The following is an 8,174-nucleotide window of genomic DNA, read 5'->3' as shown; positions in this document are numbered from 1 at the left end:
TCCTTCAAAGCACAATGGGCCAAGTCAATGGGAACTGCAAGCATTCAGCACCTCTCTGGATTTAGCTCCATAAAAACTATATATAAAAGAGAAAGTGAGCAAACAAATTCAGAGGAAGGTACCATATGAAACAAAGAAAGAATGATCTATCGTGTCCAGAAACCAATGCTTATTAAATGCTTGATCCTTCTCCCACTGAAGACCATGACTTAACTCCTTTGCTTTCAGCGGTGTAGGATCATACTCTAATTTGAGGATTATCAATAAAGATGAATTAATATGTAAGGCCAAATTCATCCCAGCATGACTCCACTGATTTCTCTGGAGCAACACTAGAGATTAATCTGGCCCATATGTTGTAGAAGGTCTTGGCACTAGTGCAAGATAGTTTAGGAAGAATGGTAGGGAAAGGAACGTGTGATAAACAGAAGATTTACACAGTTTTAAACTGATTAGCCAGATTTTGACTTCAGACTAATTATTGTTCCACAATGTAACTTAGTGGAAATTCCTCTTAATACTGGATTAAAAAGTTTAATACAAGCAAGCCCTGTTCAGCACCATAGGAAGTCTAAAGTAATGCTAATTCTGATAATCTCGAAAATCTATAGTTGTAAATAGTACTCTTGGCTGTTAAGTGATACTTTAGCTTCATACTGAAATTTCTGTAATGCAGGCTGTTTGGTTTTAAAAAGATGAATATTGAGGTTTATTGGGACAAGAATAAAGTATCTGCCATGCCCAGGAAATAATAAAATAATCACTTACTACTGTACAACTACAAAGTGCTGTACAAACATCAACTAATTCTCACTGTATCTCCATCAATAGGAAAGGATTTTTCTCCCTGCTCTACAGATGAGGAAACTGATCAAGAGAGGATGAGGTCAACATCTTAAAGTGACCTCCGAATTTTAGGTGTCTCAGGTTTTGACTGTCCAGCTTAAGAGAGCTTGATTTTCAGAGCACCTGAATTTTGATTGATTTAAACTCTAGTTGTGGGTTCTCAGCCACTCTGAGAATCAGACCCACGACATCTCATGCCATGCACCCCAAAATTGGGGCATTTACAATCAGAGGCCATTTCTGAAAATGAAGGTGGCAACTTGTGCAAAGTCACAAAGGAAATAAATTCCAGATTTTGCATTAGAACGCCTACATTCCTAGTTCTACTCCTGTGCTCAGACCAGTAACCATCCTTTCCTTTACTTGCAAATAGCCAAGAAAATTATCTGGTCTATTGATCCCAAAAGACATATTGGTTCACTGAAATGGTGCACCTCTTTAAGGCTGCTATGCAGCTGTAATCTGAGAAATCCTAGATTGCTGACAGAATCTGTCAGCATTGTACACATGCCATTAAGGAGTGTGAGGAAGCCTGATGGGCATTGCTATTTGTCTCAGTGCTGGTGTGCATAGGGCAGTGCTGCTCAAACTTTTGTACTGGTGACCCCTTTTACATAGCAAGCCTCTGAGTGTGACCCCCCCTTATAAATTAAAATTTTTTTTTATATATTTAACACCATTATAAATGCTGGAGGAAAAGTGCGGTTTGGGGTGGAGGCTGGCAGCTCGCAACCCCTCCATGAAATAACCTAGCGACTCCCACAAGGGTCCCGACCCCCAGTTTGAGAACCCCTGGCATAGGGGCATTCACTCCCCACAAGACAGAGCTGATGTATTCAGCAGCTGAAGAAACTGCCTTAGAATAACAGTTGGTGTATTTATCAATGGCTTGCCTCATCAAGACTTCCTTAGGGTACATCTTCACTAGCAATGTGGCTCTGTAGTCGCAGCACCAGCACTGGGGGAGAGTTCTCCCGGTGCTATAAAAAACCCACATCCATGAGGGGGGTAGCTCCCAGAGCTTGCAGCACTAAGGGGCGTGTTTTTTCACACCCCTCAGCGAGAAAGTTGCAGCACTGTGAAGTGCCAGTGTAGACAAGGCCTTTGTGAGAAAAAGCGAGACAGGAGGAGCAGCAGGAGAAGAACAGATGAAAGGTTAACCAGGAGGAGAGAGAGAAACAGGGCCCAAAAGAAGGAATAAGAATGTAACCGAAGTGCATAGCTACATGCTCAAGCCTCATGCTGCTACTTGGTCACATTTCCCTGCACAGCCTGCCCTCAGCTTGTGCTTACATATGCAACACTCCACTGCTATGTCAGATGTGGCCCAAATTGTTTCCTGGCTGCCTTGTGAGCATTATCCCTAACTGTTTGCCTTCCCAGCCCACCTCAAGAAAAGAAATTCTGGCATCGATGGCAGTGGCATGTTAACCGTCAGCAATGGGGTGCTTCAGGCTTCTTTGCCAACCAGCCAAAAAGACACTTGTTTCAAAGAAAGCAAGGAGGAAAGAGTTGTCTGGTGGCATTAATTATACTACAGGGATTGAGAGAGTGTCATGTCCCACTTCCCTCTACACAGTCAAAATGGCAGAGTGGGCTGAAATTAAACAGCATCTGTGCTGCCACCTGCTGCAGGATTTTACATTTATTCGTTACAGTAGTTCTTGGCTTCCATTTTCAAATAGTGAGTTTGAGGAAAGAGGACAACGGGGCGTATTACAGACAAGGTGGAGCTGGTGCATAGTATAAATTCCCTTACAGAAAACCTTTTAGGTTGGAGTTAAAGGTGAAATATCTATCAATCACTTAAAGGGGAAAAAATCTTTAAGAGAGCAATATGTCCAAAAGCTCAGTCATGTGTGTGCATACACACAATCAGTGATTTTGCTTGAAATCAACAAGGTAGAAGCCTCGCTGGTAAATTTGCCTGCATAGCTTCTGTGACTGCATTTATAATCACACTAACTGTGCATTCACAAGCCTGTATATATGGGTCTCTGGTTTTCTCCACAAAATAAAAAAAGGAGCCTGAAAAGTCAAAGTAACAGTGACATTCCCATTTTAGAAAGTATGGGCATGTCCAGTTAAAATGACTGAAACAGCCTTTGACTGCATAGATACTGGTAGGATTTGGCTAGATATCAGTGCTGCTCAACTGTACTCATCCACTCGCCTTAGGTAAGTAAATATGGGGGGAGGGATAGCTCCCTGGTTTGAGCATTGGCCTGCTAAACCTAGGGTTGTGAGTTCAATTCTTGAGGGGGCCATTTAGGGATCTGGGGCAAAAATTTGGGATTGGTCCTGCTTTGAGCAGTGGGTTGGACTAGATCTTCTGAGGTCCCTTCCAACCCTGATATTCTATGATAGGCAGGTGATTGAACTGTCCATATTTTCACAATCCCCATGGCAAGAATGGGAGAGTAGATTTGATACTTCAGGTAGGAAGGTTTCCTTACCGTTTTGCAAGGCTGCCCAGTAGGTTTTCTTCAAGGTTGTTATGTAGTCTCACCATGAGAAAATTACTGTCTATATAGAATTGTCTAAGGTGCTTAGTCACCAAGGTACAAAAGTATCTAGGGGATAGAACAAAATACTGTGAGTCAGGAGTGTTAGCAGTGCTTTTTGAGACCAACTGATGACAGGCCCTATATAGGTGCAAAGTATTAATATTAATAGTATCCTGTCTCAGAGGTGGAGACAAACTGAAATAGCTACCCGCAGACAAGGTTTGATGCATGCCAGCAAGCCTGGGGCAGGCTCACCCTGCCTCTGGCCATGCTGATCCTGTTACATGGATAGAAGACTTGCTCTCGAGGGCCATCACCAGCATAGCATTCACTACAAAAAGACTGTGAATTCTGTTGGGGGAGGAGGCTGGTAACACTGAAATAAATTTATGCAAGCCCTAAATAATATACACAGTGGACTTTTACATAAGGGTTGCAGGAACTTTTGGACTGTTTCATAAAATTAAAAAGCACAGATTACCAGATTCTATTTACAAAGGACAGGGAATACCCTAAGCAACATTTAAGTATTTTATATAAAGTGGAACAACTTCACCAGGAGACATTAAGAGACCCATCCAAAAATACCTTGCAGCCTGGTGCACTCACCTAGGAGGTGAGAGACCTGGATTTAAGTCCCTGCTCTGAATCAGGCACAGTGAGGATTTTGACCCAGGTCTCCCACTTTCTGGGTCAGTGCTCTAACCATTGTGCTATAGGCAGGGGTGAAAGTAAGTTGAGTGACTTACCGGTACGCTGGGGCCAGCTCTGGCCCCTGGAAGGGGCGGGGCCTAGGGCAGAAGGGGCAAGGCTGAGGGGGTCAGAGCCAGCCCCAGCCCACCCTGTAAGGTAAGTGCCCCTCCTTTCCTCCTCCTACTCTGGGGTAGCAGCAGCAGCCCGGGGCTCTGGCGGATATTTAAAGAGTCTGAGGCTCCCCTGCTTCTACTGCCCCGTCCTTTAATTAGCCACTGGAGCCCTGGGGAAGCAGCGGGGCTCCAGCGGCTATTTAAAGGAGCAGGGCAGCAGAGGCAGCTGGAGCCCTGGCCCTTTAAGAAGTCCCAGGAGCCCCCGCTACCCTAGGGCTCTGGGGGCTATTTAAAGGGCCTGTGGCTCCTCTGCTTCTACCGCCCCAGTCCTTTAAATAGCCCCCTGGAGTAGCGGCAGCGGGGCTCCGGTGGCTTATTAAAGGACAGGGCGGTAGAAGCAGGGGAGCCCTGCAGCCGCTACCCCAGGGCTCCAGCAGCAGGGCTCTGGAGGCCATTTAAAGGGCCTGGGGCTCCAGCTGGGCTGCCCCTGTATGGTGCAGCGGCTCTTGCCGGTACACTGTACTGGGGCGTACCGGCTTACTTTCACCTCTGGCTATAGGATTTAACAGTGTCACCACTCCTTCAGGCTCTGTTTTGTTCTGGGCCTGATCCAATAGGCATGCTCAGAGTCTGCCTTTCAGATTGTGCCCTACAAGACAGATCATTTGTGCATCCCACTGGGGCTTAGGCGAGAGTTGTTAGGTGCCATGCTGCTCGGAGGTGTCAGGCCTTAGGGAGCTTTGTCCAGGCCTGTTGGCAGAAATTTAGCTTCCTAGGGGATTTTAGTGGTGGAAACTTCGGTGCCATGGGAATTCAGGCACTACAGGGTTAGGTGAAAGCTGAACAGGGGCGGGGGGGTTGTTGAGGAACTAAATTTTAGACTTAGCCCTGGTCTACACTGGGGACGGGGGGGATCCAAGTTACGCAACTTTAGCTACGTGAATAACGTAGCTGAAGTCAACGTACTTAGATCGACTTACCGTTGTGTCTTCAGCGCGGTGAGTCGACTGCTGCCGCTCCCCTGTCAACTCTGCCTGCGCCTCTGGCTGGAGTACAGGAGTCGATGCAAGAGCGCTCGGGAGTTGATTTATGGCGTCTAGACTAGATGTGATCAATCGATCCCCGCTGGATCAATCGCTGCCCACTGATCCGGCGGGTAGTGAAGACATACCCTTAGGTACCTAAAGTTGCAGTTAAGAACCTAAATCCTTTTGTGGAAATAGCTCTAAGTTTTGCAACATAAGAATTCTGAAAATTCTCATTGAAAAAACAAAGCTTGTGCCTCTTTCATTCTTATAGAACAAAACAAGTTGGCAGGAAAAATCAAAATGAAAGATGATCAGATTATACCAATGAAGTAAATAAGGGCTGGCATCTCTATCCATCTGAACAGCAGCAGCCTGAGATGTTGTCACTGTAAATTTTTTTGCGTTGGGGGAGGTGGATGAAAAGTAGCAGCAACTTTGGGGATACAGTAAAAAGTTTCAGGAGAGTGGACTGTTATTGGAAACATTCTGTCCAATTTACTAACATGAAATTAAACTGATACAGAGCACGAAGGGCAACCCCCTGTTTTAGATATCTCAGTCCAACACCAGTGCCCAGTTCTCAGGGAGAAAGAACTGACTCTAATCCAAAACCAAACTCTTCTGCTGCTCACACAGCTCCCTGTTCAGGGACCACTGCCAGCGCACAGAACCTTGCATTACAAAATCTTGGACCCACAGAGCATCTCTTCCCAAGACTGAACATTTGCTCACATGCCAAGAAAAAGAACTTGCACGACTATATCTAACAGCCCCTCCTTGCGACACCTACTACATCAAGTATAGACATACCATGCTATCAGGCAATAATTTATTGTACAAAGCATTCACTCTGCTCTCATCTAAATAAGAATTTCACCTTAGACTTCAATGGGAGCAGAGCCAAGGTCCCAATCATGCAAATCTTTACACCAACGAGTAGCCCTTCTAGGAGTAGTTCCATGGATGTTAGGGAAGACTTGTGTGACGAAAGCTTTGAGGGACCAGGCCCAAAGCTCTTAACTAGGTGCATGCATGTGTGTGAAGTATACAATAGGGAAGAGTATTAGCTGGTGTGGGGCAGCTCCAGTCAATGAACTCAATGGAACTACAGCAATTTACACCAGTTAAGAATCTGACCCAGCGTTTTTAATGTTACTGCCCAGGACTCAGGAGCAGAAGGTGGCATTTCATTTGACTACAGTTGCCTTTTACAGGCATTAATGCAGGGCTAGGCTGTATCCAGAAGAAAATAGTTATCCAGTTTCAACGATTCATGTCCAGTAATAGTAGAACTACTCTCAGTTGCAGGGACTGAGCCCACTGACTTCGATGAGACCACTTGTGTAAGCAAGCGCCACTCCAATAAGCAAAGACTGCAAGATCAAGCCTCTAATTGTAACCAATGATAATCGCAACTTCTTGTAGTTGAGGATAACTTAAAAGGATGGCTTAAAACTGAGATGCAACCCACTATAGTATGCTAAAATACCTAATGCTAATATTTCATAGTTCAGTTGTGCTAGGGATTTCACATTAAGGTGATGCTGTGGATGATTTTTTTTATTTATTTATCTAAAATTAAGTCAAAGACAGAATACAATATATGTCACACTCTTAACAAGGCAGTTCACTCAGAACGGACCGGAAAAGGGGACAGAGGCAACTCGCCCTGAACTGTTTCAGAGTAGCAGCCATGTTAGTCTGTATTCGCAAAAAGAAAAGGAGTACTTGTGGCACCTTAGAGACAACCCCTAAATCAAACCAGTGCAGCTTTCTTATTGAGACAACATTTTAATGTTTAGAGACCTCTGGGATAGACATTTCCCAGGCATATTCGCCTGACTAACTGCAATCAAAGACAGGTAAGCCATCAAGAAATCACTGTACACTTTTTAAAAAAAATCCTCTTTCACTTACCACTGTATAAATTAAAACTATCAGCAAGCTCTTCCTGTGAAAGCATGAACAAGCAGAGGAAGCACTGACTGTGGGATTCATCCCAATTCTGAGACAGGGGAAACAGCCCCAGTCACTAAACATGCAAGGAGGATAGTCCTCTGTTTGTTTCAGACACTTCCAACTATACAGGTGTACCTGAGCCAGACCCTTAGATTCGTGTCTCAACTTCCTCCAACCACCGTCCCCTTCCCCCTACCAAACCCCCCAAAATCCTTTTGAGAAACTTGGACTCAAACCTAAACTTTGTCACTCAGCTCTAATTCAGGGGCAGCTGCAGTCCAAAACTGGCTTTTCCCTGCCCCACCCCAGTAAACTACCACTAAACCTGCTTTCTTTTTTTACTGCCAGCGCAGGAAAACAAGTAATTTCCTGTGCCCTCTTCCTTCCCACACTGCTGATCTCTGCCTTCTGCCTCCTTCACTCCTTTATTCCTTCTGCTACTCTAGTCTAGGCCCCTTCTCCATCTGCCTCCTTCACTCCTGTGCTTGGCTTTGCTTCAGGGATTCACTCCAGCCACTCATTCCTACCATCCCCTATTTAGCCTGGGAGTGACTAGGGAAGTTATGTTAACGAGTCCAGTCTGGGCCCTTCCCTTCCCAGCATGGCCAGCCATAGGCAGACCATTACAGTGCTCAGATGTGAAATGGGGCTTCTCTCTGGCTCCTGCTCTGAAGGGCCTTAAGAGAATTAGCCACTTACCTGCCTACAAAATACTTTGCCTGGGATCTTGTCCTGCTGTCACACATTCCTGGCAGGGCCAGTCACTGTCAGAGCAGTCAGTGTCAACTCAGCCAGCTGCTCCAGCTTGGACCTGGGGAGAACGGACAATAGACACAAATTTAAAAAACAAAACAAAAGACTCTCTTTCCAGCTCTATCCACAGTATAAACAAAAGCCTGCTGGGGCTGGGCCCCACTAGCATCTAATGGCTAGGGGCACTGCTCTAAACCGAACCAAACAGTTTATCGATTCGCTGCCTTTTCATAGATGGCTGGATGTTAAAGCATGATCTGAAATGGCAAAGCCCA

The sequence above is a fragment of the Caretta caretta genome, chromosome 9 (genome assembly GCF_965140235.1).
Source record: "Caretta caretta isolate rCarCar2 chromosome 9, rCarCar1.hap1, whole genome shotgun sequence".
NCBI classification, from domain to species: domain Eukaryota; kingdom Metazoa; phylum Chordata; order Testudines; family Cheloniidae; genus Caretta; species Caretta caretta.
Note: the sequence above shows the minus strand (reverse complement) of the source record.